The sequence below is a fragment of the Sorex araneus genome, chromosome X, assembly GCF_027595985.1.
Source record: "Sorex araneus isolate mSorAra2 chromosome X, mSorAra2.pri, whole genome shotgun sequence".
NCBI classification, from domain to species: domain Eukaryota; kingdom Metazoa; phylum Chordata; class Mammalia; order Eulipotyphla; family Soricidae; genus Sorex; species Sorex araneus.
In genome coordinates, this window is record NC_073313.1 from 122,384,298 (window position 1) to 122,408,993 (window position 24,696).

Below are 24,696 nucleotides of genomic sequence, written 5' to 3' on the forward strand. Positions count from 1 at the left end.
AAAGCTGCTCTCTCCTAACATGGGTCCTCTGAGAAGGACATGTTTCACTTGTGGAAGATAAACTGTTTCACTCTGGGGCTATCATACCTCACATGAGTTAGCACATGATAAGTGCTCAATAAATATTTGTTGAACCAATGAAGGAATGGTCATTGTTCGGCTAAGGCTTTTTCTGTAGATTATGGACTATCAGTGTTTCCAGTATTCAATTTTCATCTATGATAAGAGTATTTGAACTTACATGAGTGAGGCCCTGATTTCTATTCTTGGAACCACATAGTCTCAAGCTGGGAGCAGCCTCAAGCACTGCTGGGTATGTCTGCAAAACCAAAACCAAACAAACAGACATACAGAGTTTAATTTGCTTTTATGGTTAATCTGAATAATTTTGGTTTCAGGTATGTATACACCTTGGTTGAACGTTAATATAATAAGTCCAATACATAGAAAGGCTGGTCTATTTTCATATACTCTCCATTCTGATATAAAGCAAAAAAATCACATCAATAGGTGGAGATAATAAATACTGTATCTACCATATTTTAGCTGAGTGACTGTTTGGAAATGAATCCTCTGGATGGGAGAGATCGTTCAATGAATTGAGTGTATGTTTTGCAGTTAGGAGGTCCAAGTTCTACTCATTGCATGGCCCCCTGAGCACTCCCAGAAGCAATTGCCAAGCACTCCGTGGGGAGTAGCCCCCTAAGCATGTCAGGTATGCCCCTTTCCTAAATTTTTTTTTACCAAAACAAAGATTCTTCATCTCCAACATGTAATAATGCACTTATCTCACTATTGTTTAGACATGTTTTTTTAAATAATTAACCCCATGCTTGATACAGAACAGTGTTTATTCAACAAGCATCTCTTTTTCCATTGAATATTCGCTAAAAGAGACAACTCTGAGTTTAATTAACTAGCATGGCTAGCTTTGTCAAGACCCTGAATCAACGGCTTGATGCTCTTCGTGTTCCTGGAGTGAGCAGACACCATTGGGCTACACTAGCATGTGACAGGGACAAATGGAGACGTTACCGGTGCCTTCTTGAGCAAATCGATGGACAACGGGTTGATAGTGATAGTGATAGTGATAGCATGGCTAAGCATAAAAAGCTCTCCAAAATAGGTTAGCAAGGAGGGAAACAAATATATCTTATATTTGACTTTCACAATCACTTTCATATGGTAAGAATAGCTGTTTGGTATAAGAAAAAAATCACAATTGTAATTTATTTCCATAAGTATTTTCAATGTCTTAGCATACCGCCACGGAACGACACTGGCATGTATTGGGGTTTTATCACTAAACTATAAGATATTGGTGAAGGCAAAATGCCTCTCCTGTCTTTACTTCTATAACAGAATAGCAACAACTAATTTTCTTGAACAAACTGTTCAGAACATTGAGGAAGTTGACGAAGATTTAAAAAATACCTCTCCATTTTCATTTGGTACAGGGCTATGTGAGACCAAGAATGGGTTTACAAATCACATTACAAGTCTTCCTCTTAAATGTTAATGTCCAGTGGAGCAGGGCTGAATGCCACCCAAGATTAACAGGGTACAGGCTCATAACCTTGTAGAGAAAGAAAGGAGTCATCCAAAAGCGAATGATTTCTCTGTAGCAGACAAAGTGCTTTAGCTAAACTCTCTCACAGAATTCACAAGAGTTTAGGAAAGATCTAGAGAGATAGAAAATTGTGTTAAGGCCTTGCAAATGACCCATCCCAGTTTGAATCCCTGGCACAGCAAATAGTACCCCCAGAACCATTAGGGGTGATACCTGAGCATAGAGCCAGGAACACCACTGGATGAGCGCCACATCCCTGCAAATAAATAAATAAACAATGAGTGTAGGAACATGGGATTATAGCCATACTATGGATGAGAAAACTAAGTATCACAGACCTTAAATTATTTCCCCAGAGTCAAAAAGCACATAAGTGGTACATCAAAGATTCAAAGGCAAGTCTATTAGAACCCCAAAACACCAATTCTTAGAGAAATACCGCAACAGAAGTGAGTACTCGAAGACACATCTAATCCAAGTGCAGGGAAAAGGAAGTAATGATGCCTCTCAATCATCATATTTTTTTTTTGCTTTTTTTGGGTCACACCTGGTGATGCCCAGGGGTCACTCCTGGCTCTGCACTCAGGAATCACCCCCGGTAGTGCTCAGGGGACCATATGGGATGCTGGGAATTGAACACGGGTCGGCCGTGTGCAAGGCAAATGCCCTACCCGCTGTGCTATCGCTCCAGCCCCTCAATCATCATCTTTAACCAGACTTCTTTGATCCTGCCTTCTGAATAAACTGCCTTGTACATTTTCCACTTAAGGGGAATGTGGCTATTGAGTTGGCAGGAGTGTTGGGGCCTGACAGATAGAACAGCAAGCAGGTAGGCGAGTTCCTGAAGGGAAGAAAATAGATGTAAGGGACACTGGGACAATGTTGGAGGAAAGAGGACGCTCTGGGGGAGGGTGTTGTGATGGATTAAGTTATGCATGAAACCTTGTCATTAACAGGATTATAAACCATAGTCATTATCGCTATCACTATCACTATCATCCCGTTGATCATTGATTTGCTTGAGCAGGCCCAGTAACGTCTCCATTCGTCCTAGCACTGAGATTTTAGCAGCCTCTCTTTACTCATCCTTCCCGATGGTGCCGCATTAGAGGCTTTTTCAGGATCAGGGGAATGAGACCCATCATTGTTACTGTATTTGGCATATGAATATGCCACGGGGAGCTTGCCAGGCTCTCCCGTGCAGGCAGCAAGCTTTCAGTAGCTTGCCAGGTTCTCTGAGAGGAAGAACTAGACTATAAAATGTCACGTGGCCACAGGGCTATAAGATCCCCCATTTTCCAGTAGCTAGGGAGTCATACCCACAAACTGCCCCCATCACCATGTGTGTGTGTAAGCCCATAAAACATAGTACCTCAAATAATTCTTAAAATTTGCTATTCTCCTGGGGGCTGGTGAGATAGTACAGCAGGTAAGGAACTTGCCTTGCACATGGCTGACCCGGGTTCAGTCCCTGGCACCCCATACAGTTCACTGATCACCAAGATTAATCCTTGATAATAGAGCCAGTATAAGCCCTGAACATCACTGAGTGTGACCAAAAAAAAAACCCTAAATAAATATTTACTCTCCTGCTAGTTTTGACTTCTTTCAGCAAAATTTTTTGTGAGATTTATTTCTTTTTTATTGCTAAGTAGTATTCTTTCTTTTTTTTTCCTGAATAACCATGAGATAAGTTACAAAACTTTCATGTTTGAACTAATTAGTATTGTTATAGGAATGTACCCCAGTTTGTTTCATTTGGAGCAACTACAAATGCAGTTACTTTGAACATGCATGGATAAGTCAGTGTATATACATATGTTTTCATTTCTTGGAAATATACCTTAGAATGGTATTGTTTGATAAAGAACAAGCATATGTCAACTTTAGCAGTCAATTCAAAAACAGGTCTAAGTCAAATCTTAGAACTATGTTCTCTGCCTAACCTGGATTTTTATTTTAGGTAAATAAATTTCATTTCATGAAGAAACAAAGTCACACAAAATCTATAAAAATGGGGTGGGGGTGCCACCAAAGCAAAGCAAAATGAAAAGAAATTCAAACTCCCTGTTGCCTATCTGAAATAAACCTTTTGGAGATTTTACACTGTCTTTTAGCTGACTTGAGAATATAATTTTACTAGTTTAAGTGCTCAGGGGGCTGGAGCGATAGCACAGTGGTAGGGCGCTTGCCTTTCACGCCACCGACCCATGTTCGATTCCTCTGCCCCTCTCGAAGAGCCCGGCAAGCTACCGAGAGTATCTCGCCCACACGGAAGAGCCTAGCAAGCTACCCGTGGTGTACTGGATATGTCAAACACAGTAACAATAAGTCTCTCAATGAGAGACATCACTGGTACCCACTCGAACAAATCGATGAGCAACGGGATGAAAGTGATAGTGACAATGAAGTGGTCAGGAATGCTGCTCTGAGGATGTGATTATTAAGCTAATTAGGTTGAAGTTGGGCTGGGGAGGAACGTTTAAGTGTATTGAGAGAGGCTGGAGCAATAGTACAGTGGGTAGGGCATTCGCCTTGCACACGGCCAACCCTGGGTTCGATTCCCAGCATCCCATATGGTCATCCAAGCACTAACAGGAGTGATTCCTGGGTGCATGAGTTAGGAGTAACCCCTGTGCATCACCGGGTGTGACCCAAAAACAAAAAAATGAGTATTGATTGAGAGATAGCATGATGACTAAAAGGAACTGAAAAACATGCCAGCATGGCAGGGCCAGATCATCACTTGGGCTTCTCACCTGAGCTGTTGGTGAATGACTATGTTGGTTGTGGTGGCCACCACTTCCCAAAAAGCAAAAGACAAGTTCTATTTTAGTTTATTTCCCTTTACCATTTTGAGGCATCTATGATTCACAATGCCATCGATTATATTTTTCTTTAATTTTTCTTTTTGCATTTTGGTTCACACCAGCAATGCACAGGGCTTACTTCTGGCTCATACACTCAGGAATTACTCCTAGTGGTGCTCGGGGAATGCTATGGGATGCTGGGAATCGAACCCAGGCCGGCCGTGTGCAAAGCAAATGTCCTACCCGCTGTGCTATCACTCCAGCCCCGTAAATTACATTTTTCTTTAATTTTTAAAACTTAGACATAGTCGTTTACAGTAGGGGTTCAAGCTGTTGCTTGCCCATGAAACTTTGTATTAACTCGGAATGACGGGAAAAGAAAATTTAACATTACCCTGGGTATAGTGTATGAAATAGGTGAGATAAACATTTACTGATAAATAATCATAAATTCATTTTAAAATGACCCTTACATTCACTTATGTGAACCCATATGGGACTACAACCCACAGTTTAAGAATCCAATGAATAGATCTGGAACTCAGAAGAGGAATTCAGCCTAAAGATATGAATTGTGAGCTCTGTCCTATAGGTGGCAATTAATGACATGTTCTGGGCTAACCTTATTCCAGCTGGCTAGAGAATCTCTGAGGGAGAATGGAAGGATCCTTGTGAAACCTCAGGAACCAACGTGGCATATAGGCAGATCAATCTACAAAGGAGATGGGAGGCTTAAAGAATGTTAGAACAGAGACTTGTGCCATTGAAGCTAAAGAAAAAATATTTTTAAAAATGCCCAAGAAGGAAAGAGGTCCCAGATAAATAGCTTATGATATCTTTCAAGCATATGGTTATGAGTTCAAATCCCTGGTGTCCCACATATTCCAAGCACAGAAAGGCAGTTTTGTTGTTTGAGCCCAGCAGTTGTGCTACCTGTGATCCCTGAAAATGGTCCTGGATGCATTATAGCCAGGTGTGTATGAGCACCAAAAAATAGAGTGTTACCAATAGCCCAAATCTGGAAACAACCCTAGAACTGGTTAAAGAAACTTTGGTGTAGCTACACAATGGAATACTATGCAGCTGTTAAGAGAGATAAAGCCATGAAATTTGCTTATAAATGGATAAACATGGAGAGTATTATGCCAAGTGAATTGAGTCAGAGAGAGGGACAGACATAGAAGGACTGCACTCATTTGTGGAGTTATAGAATAACATCACATGAGGCTGACACCCAAGGACAGTAGATACAAGGGCCAGGAGGATTGCCCCATAGCTGGAAGCCTGCTTCATGAGCAGAGGGGAGAAGGCAAATGGAATAGAGAAGGGATCACTAAGAAAATGATGGCTGGAAGAATCAGTCGGGATGGGAGATGTGTGCCGAAAGTAGATAATGGACCAAACATGATGACCTCTCAGTGTCTGTGTTGCAAGCCATATGCCCAAAAGTAGAGAGAGAGTATGGGGAATATTGTCTGCCATAGAGGCAGGGGGAGGGTGGGAGGGGGGGCGCATACCTGGGATATCGGTGGTGGGGAATGTGCGCTGGTGGAGGGATGGGTGCTTGATCACTGTGTGATTGTAACCCAAACATGAAAGCTTGTAACTATCTCATGGTGATTCAATAAAATTAAAAATAAATAGAGTGTTAGCCCTGGAGATGGCTGTAACTAAAAGAGAAGTATCAATAGCACCTCCAGGAAGAGAGACTGCTGGTGCGGAGCACATGTGTCAGCACCACGGCTGTGTCTTGGGCAAGTAGTCCAAGTTGTGCCTCAACTTGGAGTGCAAACAGCAATGAGCACTCAGCCAAGTGTGTAAGCACCACAACCTGATGTGTTACCTCAGGCAGGCACCGCCCTCCCCCCCCCCCCCGCCCAGTCCCCAGCATGTCATCATTGAAAAGGACAAGGTAGGAGGAAGGAGAAGGGACATGTCTGTCAACAGAACCTATTGGTGTTGATGGGTCTAATTAGATGTGGATTTGTAGAGATGTGTTGGATTTAAGAATATGAAAGTTTCTGTCAGTCTTAGCCAACTCAGTTTTCATGGCATGACAAGCCTGGAATCTACATTGCACTGTGGTTAGCAGAAAGAGAGAGGCAAGGATGAGGAAGCAAAAGAGTACAGAAAACTGCTTGAGGCTATTTATTTATTTACTTATGGGTTTTGTGCTATATCCAACTGCACAGGGATTATTTCTGGCTCTTCTAATGGGCTCAGGGATTAAACCTGGGTCGGCTGAATGCAAGGCAACTGCCCTACTCAATACACTATCTCTATGGACCCTACTTGAGGCAATTTAGCCAAGAATAACACAGAAAAGTGAAGGTAGTAACAGGAGTGGGATTAGAATTCTGAAGAGACATTTGAACAAAGAAAGAAAGAAATGAAACACAGTAATCTTGTACAAGTGTCATTTGGGAGTGAGTGATTGAAAATATGATGGCGAGAATGGCCGGCTTATATGGGAGGAAAGGGCATCTTTGCCTAAATGGAGGAACAGGATGTGTGCAGATATCAGCAAGTTTATGTCTGGTGTTAGGAAGAGGAGGCACTCCCTCTTGGAGGCTCTTTTTGGTTTGGGGACGCATTTAGTGGTGCTCAGGGTTCACTTCTAGCTCTGTGCTCAGGGATCACTCATGGTGGGCTCTGGGTACCCTATTGGGTACCAGGAATAGAACTCAGGTCAGTCACATGCAAGGCAAGTGCCCTAGCTGCTGTTCTATCTCTTCAGCCCCTGTCTTTTTCTACGGGTATGGCATCTGCATAGAGAGAAAATAAAGAAGAGAATTTGGGTGTTTGTAATAAATTAATGTTTAATTGGTTGTAAGGGTGAACGTGGGTTGACCAGAGAAATGCAGAAACATCAGAATAATGCTGATGACCCATTCCTTTTGTTGATGATACATTTATCTCGAATCAGACTTCACTTATTTGATGTGTTTTTTTAAGGGTCCAAGCATTTTATTTTATTTTATTTTATTTTTTATTGAGATTCTGGGGTTTACAATACTATTACGAATGGTTTTCATACACATGCACTGGTGATGAGACACTGGTGATGGGTGAGTGGTGGTGCTGGAATTAAATGCATAACAAACCATTTTATCTTATTTAAACCTCAAAGCAAACCCACAGGATTCCTCTCTTCTCACACATAGAGGTTCAGCAACGTGATGTCATTTGTTGAAAGGTCAAAGAGTCAAGATGAAGCCCAGATAGTCTTTCTCAAAAGCCTGTGATCTTAATGACAGGTCCTGTTCTATTTTGATGATAGAAGATACATACAATGCCACATAACTGTATTTAGTGAAGGCACTGCATTCCATTGTAGGGATGTAATACATGCTTAGAATGCAACCTAAGCATTTATCTCTAAATAGGTACAAACTCAGTTGCTAGGATGGGAAGCAACTGTTTTGTGTTTCTTTACCCTCTGAGTTATGTAGTACGAAAATTCAACCAAGCAATCAGAGAACAAGCAGTTGTTTGTCTTTCTAAGTAGAGATTCTGTCCAAAATCACGCAGCAGCACACCGTTCTGGGCCAATAGCGTCGCTATGAATTAGTAAATTGGTTTTATGCTTCAAAGTCTGCTTGGCAGTTTAATTTTCTGAAACTTTAGCTAGATTTGTATCTCAAAGACTTTCAAAGCACCATGAATCCCCTTCTTTCTAGACTCTGAGCTTCATGTTGATAGAAAGCTAGATGGGTATAGCTCACATCTGTTTTATCAGCAGCAGGCAATAAGCAGGCCCGGTAATAAGCAGACCATCCCTAAAGAAGTATTTTGTGAATCGATAGGTGCTTAGGCACTGATTGGTGGTCTTTTTTTTAAGTTCCTTGGATAGAACCCAGGGCCTCATATATGCAAAGAAAACAAGGCACCGACTCCACCACAAAGTCATATCCTGGGTCCCTTTGATAGTCTTTGATAAATGGATATAGATACAGATATCCCTCTTTGTTTTGTTGTGGTGACAAAGGTTGCTTGCCAGGCGTCAGACAGGTGGCTGTGGTGCTAACACTTTTAATTGTGGTGCTCCAGAGATTACACACTGTTGTGGCATCTGGGAGCCCCTGGGGTCATACTGCTGGGGTCACACTCTGTGTGTTAGGTGGTGAGAGGCAGAAGCTTTACCAACTGACCTCCCCTTGGGCCCTCTGGGGGAATCTTTAAAAAATGAAACCAGGTGGCCACGTTTATGTAAGCGATCAGAATCACCGTCTGAGAGGGCCACCAGTCCAAGCAAAGAGAGCCCGATGTTAGTTTAAAAGATAGTAAAGATGTCATTTTATTTGGTGTTATAGCAAGAGGGGAAAAGAGACTTCAGTATAGAATATGGCTCTATTCTGGATACAACAAGGACAAACGGAGATTTACAAGCAAGGAACAAAGTAGGTCAGTGGATAAAAATTACTGAAGGTGATGTCGGTGGGCCCCACGGGGGGCTCATGTGAAGTGGGGAAGAAAAAGATGGTCACTTTCTCCTGATCCGCTTCTGTCATCCAGGACCCAGGGTTACTGGGTCCTTGTTTAGCCTTGCAGAAAAGAATTTCAGGAGTAGTCAATCAGTGAAGTAAACAGATTTTATTTGGAGGGTTTTTGAAAGTATGGAGGGGGGAGAGAAAGAGGGAGAGAGTAATGTGCTCAAGAGAGAACCTGGGCTTCTCTAAGGGCGGAGAGAGCCCCTCCACACATCCCAGCGTTAGACATGAAAGCATGAAAGTACACATCTCAAGAGGGGAAATGCAGGAGACACATGTACTCAGGCAACACATGTGCTCGGCCACATGGGCACTGTGAAAAACTAAGGCTCGCCGAAGGGCGCGTGCACTCGCGGGCTCTCCGGGCGGCGGCTCTGTCTCACCACCCGCATTCGGTGCTCTGGAACCGCTGTGTATGGGCTGGATCGGGACGGCTGTTGGCCAAGGACAGGCGAAGGAAGAACGAGGACCAAGCTGGTTGCTGATTAGTTACCGTTTATTCAATCTTCCATCTTTCTCATCTCCCGCACTCCCAGCTCAGGCCTCTCTCTCCATCTACTCCAGCCTTTCTCTGGCTTCTCTGTCTCTCCTCCTACTTCTCTCTCCCACCTTGCCCTCTAGGCTACCCCCAGCCAGGTAGCAAAATCAACATAAGAAAGCCCTTCCTGAGGGCTGGGCATTCCAAAGCCCTTCCTGACTCTTAAGGTTTTTTTTTTCTTTTCCTTAGTCCAAACACTTATTAACATCTTAATACTAGTTATTTTTGTATGGACATAGCAAGAGATACATTGAGGCTTGCAAGGCAGCTCTCCTGACAACATCTTGCCACAGGCTCTGACCACAGCACTCAGGCCAGATTAATCACTCCTAACCCTAGCAGGGTCCAAATCTAGTTATCACTGTTTGGATCATGACAACATTTGTCCATGACCAAGCTCTTAACTTATAGTTAAGCATTAGGCACTTTGGCCAGGCCCATCTTGATGCCAGGGTAGCACACAACTCACTGCTTGCCCTGGGTCCGTCTCGTTCCTCATCAGGACCCTGCTTTGGGGGGTGCTAGGAAGTAAGGGCAGCTGAGGCTTAGGTCGAGAGAACAGATGCCCAGGAGGAAAATATCACATAGAGTCAAATGACTCCCAGGTTATAAAAGCATAGCATTTGCTAAGGCTTCCTGTGTCCATACAAAAAGGACATTGCTCTGAATAAACTATGCAAAGGACTCAAGGAGAAGAGAAAAACAATATTTACAAGTCAACAGAACACTAAGAAAGAAGCTACAAATAAACAAAGAGGAATGGGAGCACTGTAATGGGAGTAACCCAATAAACCTAAACTACCTGAGGCTATGTTATCCTACAGGGCACAAGCAGCACATGGGCTTGAGCAGCATATGCCCACCCCTCCTTTGTTCAATTATAGTGTATCCTCTTCGGATGTCTTGGTCTGGAATGTTCTGAAGTGTTCTCTGGGCTGGATCACTAAAGTTAATCAAATTAAGGGAGAGGTTCAAGGGTCACTGTCACTCACTGTCATCCCGTTGCTCATCGATTTGCTTGAGCGGGCACCAGGAACATCTCCATTGTGAGACTTGTTTGTTTTTGGCATTGCCAGGCTCTGCCATGCCGGCGAGATACTCTTGGTAGCTTGCCGGGCTCTCCGAGAGGGGCGGAGGAATCGAACCCGGGTGGGTCGCATGCAAGGCAAACGCCCTACCGCTGTGCTATCACTGTACTATCGCTCCAGCCCATCAGGTTCGAGGGGATTCTGAGGAATTTCCTTCATGGGGAGGGGTCCAACCTCCTCAGAGTCTGCTGAAGGCCTTATCATGTTTTCTTTTCCGCATCCACAGTGTGGATCAACATTAGAACTTTCCTTCCCAGAGATTTTGCTGACCTCGCAAGTTTCATTGCCGAGGGCCTTTCCATATACTTGCCTACATCAAAAGGAAGGCCAAATAGATAGTGCAGAGGATAAGGTACTTGCCTTGCACACATTGACCCTACATTTAATTCCTAGACACACATATGGTCCCTTGAGTGCCACTAAGAGTGACCTTTGAACACAGAGCCTGGAATAACCACTGAGCACTGCCAGGTATGGCCATAAAACAAAACAAAACAAAATTACTAAAAGGAGACGTCAAGAGGGAGGTTTTTGCTAAATTCACTTAACAGGATTCTTGTTAAAGACAGGCCAGGCCAGGCCAAAGTGATTAGTTGTTATGGGTAAAAGGACAACATAGCAGGAATTAATTGCTAAAACTGAGCTATAGTTGCCAGGATAGGGCCCAAGAATTAAGTCTAGTTGAAAAGAGGGCTCAGTGACGAATGTGGTGTTGGAATTATGTCTACAAGAAAACATTATTAGGAGTATTATAAACCAAAAATAAACCAATTACATTTTTTAAAAAGAAAGAAAAAATGGGCTGGAGTGATAGCCAAGCAGGGAGGGCATTTTCCTTCCATGTGGCTGACCCGGGGTTCTTTTGTCAGTAGACCAAGTGGTCCCCTGAGCAACGCCAGGAGTAACCCCTGAGCATTACTGGGTGTGACCCAAAAAGCCAAAGAAGGAAAAAAAAAAGAAACTAGGGCTTAGAAGATTCTGTCTAAAATTTAATTGAGTCTACGTCACTTCTTTAGGCCATTGTGTTTTTATCATTATAATCTTAATATACCTCTAGACTCCCCCACAAAATATATATCTCTCCATAATCATTGGTCCAAAAATATTTGTAGGCACACTTTTTTTTTGGTTTGGTGGTTACATATGGTAGTGCTCAGAGGTTACTCCTGGCTCTGTGCTCAGGGATCACTCCTGGCTGTGCTCAGGGGGATATAAGTAGTGCCAGCTATTTTAACTGAGTGAGCCCACCTACCGGTCAAGCGCCTTGCTTACTAAACTATATCTTGAACCCTATAAACACTTCTTTTACATATTGTTTATATTTGTAAAGTTTAGCCAACTTAAGTGTACATATAGTTCAGCAGCTGTTGTGCAAACCATTACCACAATCTAAACGCAGGATGTTTTCATTATCTTTTCTAATTTGCAGTCACTTCCTCTAGCTCCATCCACAGGCATTTGTGAAGGCATTCATACTTTCCTAAGACTATAACTTACATTTAACCTGTCAGGAGTCAAAATTACCATCTGTGGGAAAATTTGAGAAACACTAATAACTATACAGTCTAATTATTTGCTCAAAAAAGACCTAAAAGACAAATCAATTTAAGCTGTGTACTAGTAAGACATTCCAAAGAAAAGATAAGATGTTTTAAGGCTTTGCTACAGACAACAAAATTTTTAAAAGGTTGCTAATTTCTGGACTGGAGCGAGAGCGCAACGGGTAGGGCATTACACGTGGCCAACCCGGATTCAATTCCTCCATCCCTTTCGGAAAGCCAGGCAAGCTACCGAAAGTATCCCACCCACATGGTAAGCTACTCGAGTGAATTCCATATGCCAAAAATAGTAACAAATCTTGGGCTGGAGCAATAACACAGGGGGTAGGGTGTTTGCCTTGCACGCGGCCGACCAGGGTTCGTACCCCAGCATTCCATATGGTCCCCCGAGCACTGCCAGGAGTAATTCCTGAGTGCATGAGTCAGGAGTAACCACTGTGCACCACCAGGTGTGACCCAAAAACAAACCAAAACAAAAAAATAGAGTAACGAGTCTCAAAATGGAAACGTTACTGGCGCCCTGTTGAGCAAATCCATGAACAATGGGAGGACAGTGCTACAGTGCTACAGTGCTTATTTCCACCGTGTAGAAGCTTGTATTCTCTCTTGAACACACACTTCTCCTTTTCCCCTCACAACTTTCTAAATAAGTTGCAATTTGAAAATTCTATTAAAAAAGATTTTTCAGGTGTTGGTGGCTGGAGGGAAAGAAGAGGGAACGGGGACCTTCTCTTGCACAAGCATGACGTAGTTTCAATCCCTGACACCACATATGGGTCACCCACAGCACCACCCGATGTCATCCTTAGGTACAGAACCAGGAGTTAGCCCTGAGCGCTGCTAGGTGTGCCCATCCTTAAAATAAAAAGGAAAACAAAATAAAGCAAATTCAAATGGGTGCGTGTGTGCAAAATGAGTTTAGAAATAGAAATCAAAAAGAACCAACATAATTCTTTTTTCTGAATGTTTTGGTCACATCCGGCCCAGGGCTTACTCGTGGCTCAGGGCTGGAACTCGGGCTGATTCCTGCTTCTGTACTCTCGGATCACTCCTGCCGGGGTTCGGGGATCTATATATAGGGTACTGAGGCACCAGCCCGGCGTTGGCTGCTGGCCAAGTCAGCCCCTAACCCGCTTATGATCACCTCTCGTCTGTCTTTCGATGATTTTTTTTTTCAGTCGACAACGGGAGTTTCGGGGACGGAAAGAAAAGAGTTAAATCTCAAGCCATAGAGATTGTGTCAACATCCAGCTGCAAATAAACATACATCGAGCGTTTCCAGTATTGAGCGTTTCCAGCGTGCCAAACCAGAGGCTCTGCACGGGGAGAAGTGGCGGCTTCCCGTCGGCCCGCAGAGGCCCCTCTTCGCCGCCTCTCTGCTTTGTTTACCTCCACCCTCCACCCCGCCCCCACCCCGGCTGGGCAGCAGCCGCGGCGAACGCCCACCCTCCCACCCTCGGCTCGCGCTGGGACCGGCTTGAGATAAGCCAGGAGGGCTCCCGGGCCATTCTTTTCCTGCCCTCTAACCGGATTTGGCCTTTTGGCCTCCAGCTGCCAGCGGCTCGGCAGGACCCTCGGGGGTCAAAGGGGCCTGGGAAGGCAGGCGAGGCTCACCCCAGCCAGCTAAAAGTGAAGCCCCCAAAGGGTCCCTTCTCTCAGATCTCAGCGAAGGCACGCAGCTCCCTCCCCTCCTGGGCCCCCCGGCCGCCTTGGACCTAGCTAACCACTGCCCCCTGCTGCAGCCAGGGCCTGGCCCAGCCCGCCCTTCCCCCACCCACCGTGGCCCCGCCCGTCTCTGCACGGGAAATACGCAAAGACCCCCCCCCCCCCCCGAGGGAGAACCCCAAGGCAACTGAAAGTCTGGAAAGCTCGAGAAAAAGGCAATCATTCTTCCAGAATTCTTTCTCCGCCCTCCTGAGGACCCCCTAACCGACCTTTACCTCTGGGAGGGAGATGCAGAAAAGAAGAGCCTAAAAGGCTAATAAGACAGAGGGAGAAGAAAAGAGTCATAGGGGCAGGCTGAGGGGGCGGGGTGGGCATGGGGGGACGCAGACAGGAGGGAAACTGTGGACATTGGCGGAAAATGTGCCCTGGTGAAGGGATGGGTGTTAGAACATTGTACAGCTGAAACTAAATTCCTGAACAACTTTGTATATCACGGTGATTCCAAAAAAAAAGGGGGGGGGAGCAGGATCCAGCACCGTCATCTCCATCCTCAAGCACACAAGTTCTAGGGCACAGATGTCCCGCATTCATCCCGAAGGCTATGAGCTGTGTCCTCTTTTCCTAGCCGGACATCATTTCTCCCTTCCTGTCCAGCACCTCGCTTCTTTCCCAAAGAAAACAGTGACTTCTGCTCCCAAGTAAAAGCATTAGCTATGAGAAACAAGTATCGTGCAAAAGAGAAAGCAGGCTGGTTTGCTTTTTAACCCCCTGTTCTATTTTTTCTTTCTTTTTTTTTTTTGGACATTTCCCTCTCTCTCTTTCTCCCTTGCTCTCTTAAGCCAAATAGTTTTTTTTATTGAGAAATTTAATCAAATTTCTCTCCTCACATCTATCTAAATTTCTTTCAATACAACCTATTGAAAGAAAGAACAGAAAGAAAAAGTTGGAAAAACGGACAGATGTCATAGCTAACATAGTACAACATTACAAAAATATATAGCAAAGAAATAATTAGTGACTAAGTTTCACTGAATTCTCAGTTGTCCCGCAGTGTAACCATGAGAGATCAATTGAGACCAGATGAAAGGTCAAGAAGGATTGCTTAGCAACAGGTCAGCAGGACAGGACGGGGTTTTATAGGGAAAGAAGAGTGGGAAAAAGAGTGGGCTCCAGCGTGAACAATAAGATCCCCTTAAGGGCCTGGATCCTAAGACACATTATTATCTGCAAATTTAAATAAGTAAACACAAAAGAAGGAAAACTGTCCTTAGGTCTAGGCTTTTGGGCTGAGAGGCCAATAAGAAAAGAACTAGGATCAAGGAATTGACTGCTCTTAATTTATTTGAGCCCGGTTCATCCGAACTCTCCTTTCAGAAACTTAACATTCTCATGGTTGCGAGTTCTGTGCATCTGTCTATGCTGATCAACATTGTGATCTGTGGGGGAGGGCTAAAAGAAAGGGGACTGGGCCTTCAAGGGGACATGCTCCAGCTATAACCTAAGCCTGTACCTCCAAAGTGAGGTCCCGCACCACATTAACCTGGTGACCTCCAGGATGTGAAGATGCTTGCGATGCATTTGCAAGAATGAATTGCATTCCCTGTGGGAACAGCTTGTGAAATGACCCTTGCAACACTCCAGTTTGCTATCAGCCACAGCCAGAGGAATTTCACTCCAAGCAGCTGCTTTCTGTTTTGCAATAGCTCTTGAGGCCCATCTTGGAGAAATCTTTGTTTGTGCTGACAGTCTAGGAATTCTGCCTGATGAAAGATAACCTTGATTTGTAAATGAATGGGCCTTGAATTTTCATAGCTTTTCCCTGGGTAAAGGGTAAAGGGGTGAGATACTGAGTTTGTGGCATGCTTACCAGTGCGATTCTTTTTATTGAACCCCTTTATGGTTGTATCAGTGAATAAATGAATAAAGACGAATATGTGAATGACAAGAAAGAATGAAGGGTGAGTAAAAGGATCCATGAATAAGTTAGCACCCTGTGTCAGAAACAGAAGCAGAATTATCTGCAGGGCTTGTTAAAACACAGACTTATTTTAGGGGTCCAGCAGAGAAGTTTTAGATTTGGTTATTCTGGAGCAATAGCACAGCCGGTAGGGCGTGTGCCTTGCACGCGGCCAACCCGAGTTCGATTCCTCCGCCCCTCTTGGAGAGCCTGGCAAGCTACCAAGAGTATCTTGCTTGCACGGCAGAGCCTGGCAAGCTACCCGTGGCGTATTCCATATGCCAAAAACAGTAACAAGTCTTACAATGGAGACATTACTGGTGCCTGCTCAAGCAAATCGATGAACAACGGGATGGCGGTGATACAGAGATATAGTGATAGTCTGGAGTGGGGTCTGAAGCTTCATATTCCTAAATGACTGCCCAGATCATGCTAATGCTACTGATCCAGGTACTGTACCCTAAGAACCACTGGCATAAGCCATCAGCTTAAAGGGTTTCTTCCCTTTAAACCAGATTCTTGTGGCTGCAAATTTTCTGGCAGATGCCTGTCACATTGCTGGTCTCTGCAGTTTAAAACCTATGTCCTTACTTGGTGTGTGGGTGTATACATGGACTACGTGACTTATCTCCAAGCATACCTCCTGGGAGAGTTAGTGGTGGTGGTGGTGGTGTGTGTGCGTGGACATCAACACTTTCGTCCAGACCAGTCCTGCAGTCCCTCTCCATAATGCTACTGTTGACTTTCTCCAAGATCTCTCTCTCTCTCTCTCTCTCTCTCTCTCTCTCTCTCTCTCTTTTATGCTTTTTGGATCACACCCAACAATGCAGTGTTACTCCTGGCTTCGCACTCAGGAATTACTCCTAACGGTGCTTGGGAGACCATATGGGATGCTGGGAATCGAACTTGGGTCGGCCGCTTGCAAGGCAAATGCCCTACCTGCTGTACTATCACTTCAGCCACTCGAAGGTCTCTCTTTTGTCATCTTGAGTATCTTCAATACTTGGAGGTTTTCCCAGGTGAGGGAAATGGTAAGTTTCTCTCTGAGCCCTGAGAGAATCATGGGCTTGTGTGTGGGCAGGGGCTAGGGGTTATAAGCAGGCTCTGCAATTTAGCAGATATGTGCTATTCTCACAGTTAGGGACCTATCTGGGGCTTGGCTTCATTTGAGCTAAAGTTAGGACTATGACTTTTGTCTCACAAAAATGTTGAAAGCACTAAATGAGAAAACCTGGGAGAAATACTTGACAGTATTTAACACATAACAGCTGTTCCAAATAACTCCACTGTCTTCATTGAGATCTTTTCTTTTTATTCTCTTTTGCGTTCAGTTTGGGCCCAGCGATGCTCAGGGCTTACTCCAGGCTCTGTGCTCAGGGATCACAACCCTGCTCCTGGGATCATATGTGGCACCAGGGTTGGCCGCATAGAGGACAAACCCTTTACCCACTGTACTATTTCTCTAGCCCACTATCTGGATATTTTCCAAGGAGAATACTCCTAAGGTGAAACGTTTTCTGAGCTGCTCTCAATGGTCTGAGACCCAGCATAGTTTCAGCAAAACTTACCACCACTAAAGTGCCCAAAACCACGCACAAATATCCCTGTTAGTTCTAGTCTGCCTCTTCCTTCCCCCACTTCCTCTCTCACTGCTACAGGGTAATCTGTCATGTAAAACAAGGCAAATATTTTGTCCATTCCCTTCTTTTGGTTCCCTATCTACCACAGATGAAAAAGAACATCCAATGCTTTTTCTTTTTCACTTAACTTGCAGTGAAATGCAAGAATTTCAGCTTTTTTACAGCTGCATAGTATTCCACTATGTATATATGCCACAGCTTTATATATTACTTATATATGATTTATGTATTAATTTGTCATTGGGCAATCAAATTGTTTCCATATTCTAGTTATTGAGCACTGCAATGAAAACATTTGTGCACATTTCTCTTCAAATTACTAATTTTGTATGTTGGGGCCAGAGTGATAGTACAGCGGGGAGGCGTTTTTCTTGCATGCGACTGACCCAGGTATGATCCTTGGCATCCCATATGGTCCCCCGAGCACTACCTGGAGTAATTCCGAGTACAGAGCCAGGAGTTATCCCTGAGTATTGCTGGGTGTGACCAAAAAAGACAAATAATAATAATAGTAATAATAATAATAATTTTGTGTGTTTGGGGGATAGATGTGAAGAAATGAAATCACTGAGTTATAAGGAAGCTCTATTTTTCACTTTTGCGTGTTTTGGGGGCCACACTCGGCGATTTTCATGGGTTACTCCTGGCTCCGCACTCAGGAATCACTCCTAGAAGTGCTGGGAGGACACATATGGGGTGCAGGGGGTCCAACCTGGGTCAGCATCATGCAAGGCAAGTGCCCCTCTCACTGTACTATCACTCCAGTCCCGGGAGTCCTATTCTTTTTTTAAAAAAAAAAATTTATTACTGAATCACCATGAGGCACAGTTGCAAACTTACTGTGTAAACACACACACAAAAAAGGAAAGGGGGCACCACACTGGGCACAGGGCAGCGGCGCTCTATCTCTCGCCGCCTGTGTTCTGTAGTCTCCAGCTGCTTCCCCACCCCAGGGAAGTGGATGGCGATGATGAGGCAGGCGAAGGAAGGAACAAGGGTCAGGCTGGTTGGTCTCAGTTGCAGTTTATTCCAATCTCTTCTCTATACACTCCCATTTCTCTCTCTGCTTCTTTTCCGAACCCCCTCTTACAGCCTCCTTAAATCCCCCAGCATGAGGGGTCAGGGCTTACACATAGGTGTGGTCACAACCAATAGGGGTAAAATTCTTTTCCTCAGGGGATGCTGCTTCCAGGATAGATTCTCTTTCAGCAGGACACCCACCCAAGGGTGGAATCCCATGGTTGTGTTTCTCCTCTCCTTGTCCAAGTAACATATAAGCATTCATAATATTAATCATTTTGTATGGACATATCAAGAGATGCATTAAGCTTATAGAATTGCTCTCCTGGGGTCACCTCGATCTCAGACTACAGTGCTCAGGCCAGATTAGTCTTTCCTATCTGGGCCCTAGTCTTGTCGTTGCTTTTGGATCATGACAGCATTTGTCCATGACCACGCTCTTAACTTACAGTTAAGCATTAGGCACTTTGGCCAGGCCCATCTCGATGCCAGGGTAGCACATAACTCACCGCTTGCCCTGGGTCCGTCCCATCCCTCGCAGGGACTCTGCTTTTTGGGGTGCTAGAAAGTAAGGGCAGCTGAGGCTTAAGTTGAGAAAGCAGATGCCCGGGAGTGGATAATATCTGAATCCAATTAAATCCCATGTTACAAAAACATATTAACAACTGTCTTTCTTTGTCCATACAAAAAGGACATTGCTTTAAAGTAAAGTATTCAAAAGACACAAGGAGAGGAGAAAGGCAATATTAACTTACAGTACAAGTTCAGATTTGTCCTAGAAAGGTCTGACCTTACAAATTAACGGAGTCTGATTAGGGGGAAAGCTGATTAACTAGTTGGGGAAGAGAGCACAGAAGTGGTTACAAATAAACAAAGGAATGGGAGTGACTCGGGAGCACCTTGATGGGCGTGACCCGATATACCTAAGCTCCTTGTGGCAAGGGGAACAGGACATACCAATGTTGTCTAAAATTGTTTAGAGATTATTACCAGATAAAGCTAAACTCTTTATAGCAAGGGAGAAAGGACAAACCAAAGTCAGGCCTAAAATATTTAGAGCTATATTCCAACACTTACAACCTTTCGTGTTTGCATTTCAGTCATACAGTGATCGTTTACCCATGCCTCCACCAGTGCCCATTCTCCTCCCCCAATGTTCCCAGTATCCCTACCACCACCACCATCCCATCCCCCACCACCCCACCCTGCCTCTGTGGCAGGGAATTCCCTTTTGTTCTCTCTCCTTTTGGGTGTTGTAGTTTGCAATAGAGGTATTGAGTGGCCTTCATGTTCGGTCTATAGTCTACTTTCAGCTCGCATCTTTCAACCCGAATGGGTCCTCCCAACATCCTCTACTTGGTGTTTCCTTCTCAGTTGCCTTTTCTCCCAGCATGGGAGGCCAGTTTCCAAGCCGTGGGGCAGACTTCCAGGAGTTCTATTCTTATGTTAAGGAATTCCCATATATTTTCCAGAGACTGATCCAGAAAATGTTCACACCAACAGTAAATGATGGGTCCTTTTAAACCATATCCCTGTCAATGCCGACTGTTCCAGTCTTTTCAATATATGGCGTTCTTTTCATTTGGGGAGGGGGGCGGAGGGTGACACCGGGTGGTACTCAGGACCACTCCTGGCTCTGAGCTCAGGGATCACTCCTGTTGGTACTCAGGGAACTATATGGGGTGCAGAGGATCGAACGTGGGTCAGCTGCAAGAAAAGCAAATGCCCTACCTGCTGTATCATCTCTCTGGGTTGTCTGTATGTTCTTTTGTTAGAAGTGTGTCTGTTCATCTCCCCATTTTTGGATGGAGTTGTTGTTATGAACTTTGTGTGCGCTTCATGTAACTTGGATATAAGCTCTTTATCTGATGAATGGTGTGCAATTATTTTCACTCATTTAGTAGGGTGTTTATTTTAGCCCTACTTTCTGAGTTTTCTCATCCAGCAAAGAGCAAATACCTTCGATGGCAGGCCCTGTATTATCCTTTCCTGGAAACTGGTGACATCTAGTGGCTAACTAGAGAATCTTGTTTATACTTCGAGAATCTTCCGGAAAATAAAATGAGCAGCCTGGTAAACACCTGTTCCTGAACTCTCTGAGGTTTTCTGAAAGGCTTAGGAGGGCATGGACAAGGTAACAATTGACCCAGTCTGAAGTGGCAAGTTGATTTCTTGGCAGTGGTGACAGAAATTAGATGTCATCAAAGAATCTCAAATTACTTCCTACTGTTAGTGCAAATGATTTTCTAGAAATGATGCTTAATTAAAAGTGGCCTTTCCCTAAGAAAAAAAAAAGACCAAAAAAAATAAAAAAAGTGGCCTTTCCCTTGGGCTGGAGTGATAGCACAGCAGGTAGGGCATTTGCCTTACACGCGACCAACCAGGGTTCGATTCCCAGCATTTCATATGGTTCCCTGAGCACCGCCAGGAGTAATTCCTGAGTGCAGAGCCAGGAGTAACCCCTGTCATTGCCAGGTGTGACCCAAAAAGAAAAAAAAAGTGGCCTTTCCAAACTTTGGTACGTCTACACAATAGAATACTATGCAGCTATTAGAAAAGATGAAATTATGAAATTTGCATGTAAGTGGATCAACATGCTAAGTGAGATGAGTCAGAGAGAGGGACACACATAGAATGACTGTACTCACTTGTTGAATATAAAGTAACAGAATGGGAGACCAACACCCAAGGATAATAGAGATAAGGGCCAGGAGGATCGTTCCACGACTCGGAAGCTGGCCTCACATGCTGGGGGGAAAAGACAGCTGGGATAGAGAAGGGAACCCTAAGTAAATGATGCTTGGAAAGCTCACTCTGATGGGAGATGCGTGCTGAATGTAGATTATGGACCAAATATGATGGCCACTTACTACCTGTATTGCAAAGCATAATACCCAAAATGAGAGAAAGAGTAAAAGGGAATGTGCTTGCCACAGAGTTAGGGGGCGGATGGGGGGGTGGCAGGAGGTATACTGGGATCATTGGTGGTGGAGAATGGGCACGGGTTGAGGGATGGGTACTCATTGTATGACTGAAATGCAATCATGAAAGCTTGTAAGTCTGTAACCGAATCTCACGGTGACTCATTAAAAAAATAATTTACAAAAATTATAGGTGGCCTTTCCTCAAAGAAGACATACAAATGGCCTTTGTCCAATGAAAGATGAGAGGACAATGAAGTTGTGCTGTATACAGACAATACTATGCAGCTGTAAGAGAAACTGCAATCTTGCTGTTCACAGAAATGTGGATGGAACTGGAAGGTATCATGTTATGCAAAACAAGTGGAGGGAGGCCAAATATTTGATGATGTCACCAATCTCTGGTATAGAAACAAAACAAGGAATAGATAGTAACAAGGACAGACCCTTGGCTTTGGATTAAAGTCAGATTACAAAGCAATGGAGGGAAAGGCGGGGGTGGGGAACGAAGAGATAACATAGAAATAGAAATAACATAAGAAATTGGTGGAGGGTCATGTAAACTTTGATAGTTATGGGGTGCAGTAATTTTGTACATCAACGCCATAAATGTTAATATTATTGTAACCATGCCGCCTAATCTATAATAACTTAAAAATAATTTAAGTGTTCCCAAGAATAGTAGAAATAAGTACCAGGAGGTTGTCACCATGGCTTGGAGGCTGTTCTCTCACTCTGGGCAACTCAGAGAAGGGAACAGCAAGTAAAATGTGGTTGTTGGTCATGTGGGGGAAAGATGATGCGGGCCAAATATAGACTAGAGACTGAACGCAATGGCCACTCAACACCTTTATTGCAAACCACAACACCTAACCAGAGAGAGAGAACAAAAGGGAATTCCCTGCCATAGTGGCAGGGTGGGGTGGGGGGAGAGGGGACTGGGAAGGGGGGGTGGGATGTTGGGTTTACTGGTGGTGGAGAATGGGCACTGGTGAAGGGATGGGTTATCAAACTCTGTAAGGGAGAAACATGAGCACAAAAATGTATAAATCTGTAACTGTACCCTCACGTTGACTCACTAATTAAAAATAAACTATAAAAAAAATAATTTAAGTGTTCTTGAATAAAATGAAGTCAGGCAATATGAATTTAGTATCTGCTTCCCATTTCAGAGCATTTTTCTGGGCCCAAGACATGAACAGACAAAGGGTGACAAACCATTCCAGGCTGGTCAGATGCATACAGAACTGCTCAAGTTCAAGTTCAGGTGTAGCTGGTACTGACCTGAGGGTTCCAGGCCTAAATTGAAAAGTACAGTTGTTTCTGCTGCTGTCTTAAATACAGACCAACTCATGAATTTGCATGTCATAATTGTGCAGGACCCATGCTAAACATCTTGTATGCATTATTTCAGTTTTAGCATGTGCTGCCTAAGCAAGCATCGAGGAGTGTAATTGTTAATGGCCACTGTGACATGGACAGAGATAGAGGTAAGATAACACTGGACGCTACAGGCAGCCAGTTTTCATGGAAGGTACAAAGTATTATAAATAATGTGATTTATACTTCAGTACAACTACTTGTTCAATCTATTTGTTGTGGACAGAGAGAGGAGGCAATCAGAAAACATAAGTAGCTGCTTTATTTAGGCTAGGAAGTCCTCTACAGTGCTGAGAGGATACTCTTGGCTCTACGCTTGGAGCTTGATACAGCAGTGCTCAGGGGACCATGTGGTACCAGGGATAGAACCAAGGACTTCTGTATGTGCTCATGCAAAGCATATTCTCAACTTTTTGAGCTATCGACCTGGACCCAGGAAAGCTGTCATAGGTGGTGAATATAGAATTGAAAACGGCAGATTCTTGGGCACCACACCCAGAAATGGTGAGTTTCAGAATGCTTAAAGGTGGGGTTCAATAATAAACATTGGATTTTTGGAGGCCACACCCACAGCATACAGGAATCTCCTGTCAGTGTTCAGATCATAAATGGTGCCAGGGATCAAAATCCAGAAGGCTGCATGCAAGACAAAAGACCTCGCTGTTTTTCTGTCTCTGGCCCCCAGGAATGAATGTTTTAACAAATCCTGCAGATGATTCTGGCACACAAGATTTAAGAATACCTAGTCTAAAATAAGCTTTAAATGTCCTGAAATGAAGACACTTGTGTTACACACGGTGGACCCCAGTTTGATCTCTACCACTGCATATGGTACCTCAAGTACTGCCAGGAGTGACCATTGAGTACCACTGGGTATAGCCCCAAACCCAGGAAAAATGTCCTGAAAAACTTAACAAATGAAAGCAAATGAGACTCTTATCAATGAATTGATAATGGAGACTAAATTCTCCAATAACAAACCTACCATTTTTTAAAACCTGCCTTAGACACTCCAGTTTGTATTCAAAGGTAAAGGATTACTTTTTACTTCTTTGGATTCTGAAGAATGAGGTCTCCTGAGCACTGCCATAATTCACCCTCAAATACAAAACTGGGAGCTGTCCCTAAGCACCAAATAAAGAATGCTGCTCTGATAAAGTACAAAGACTCCAATAAACTTGTGGATGTGGTGATGTTAAGTTTACAAAGAGAAACACACCACCATAACATTTATCAGAATACAAAATAGCAAAAGGATATAATTTTTCCACAAATCAATCAAGATCAAGAACAGTATGTGGTACATGAGCAAGAGTACAACAGGCAGGGTGCTACCCTGCAGCAGCTGACCCGAGTTCCATCCCAGGCACTCCATATTGTACCCAAGCCCATCAGAAGCCATCCCTGAACACAGAACCAGGAGTAAGCCCCGAGGACACTGTTTACAGCCCCCAAAACAAGAACAAACTAAAAAAAAAAAAAGAAGAGTATGTACATTTTTAGGAAGCCATGGTGGAAAAATTAAAAAAAATACTCTGGTAAAAATAAAGTTAACAAAAACATACTTCTTATAGAAACAACTACCCCCCGTTTTTATTGAATCACCAGGAGATACACAAAGTTGGGTTTCAGTCCTATGATGTTCCAACACCCAACCCTTCATCGGTATACATTTCCCACCACCAATGTCCCCAGAAACGAAGTTACCTTTATCTTTCTGTTAATATAAATCAAAAGTCTTAAAAATATATGCCTTTAAATTAGCAGTTACAGATCTAGAAATATATCTTATAAATAATGATATAAACAGTGATATATAGAAAGATAATTTTGGGGATAATTAAAAAATTAAAAACAATAAAATTTCATGCGGCAAAATTTCAGAGATAGTACAGTGGGTAGGGTGTTTGCCTTGCACGCAACCCACTGACCCAGGTTTGATTCCCGGCATTCTGTATGGTCCCTCAAGTTCACCAGGAGTGATTCCTTAGTGCAGAGTGAGGAGTAAGCCCTGAGCACCACCAGCTGTGGTGGACAAAAATCAAAACAAAACAAATT

At 43.8% G+C, this 24,696-nt stretch overlaps 1 non-coding gene across 1 annotated transcript; it reads right to left on the reverse strand.

Moving 5' to 3' along the window:
* Positions 1-22,592: 22,592 nt before the first annotated feature.
* On the reverse strand, positions 22,593-22,698 carry LOC129400557 (U6 spliceosomal RNA). The gene has a single exon (XR_008627778.1). It is a non-coding gene; the product is annotated as a U6 spliceosomal RNA (small nuclear RNA).
* Between the last annotated feature and the right edge of the window lie 1,998 nt (positions 22,699-24,696).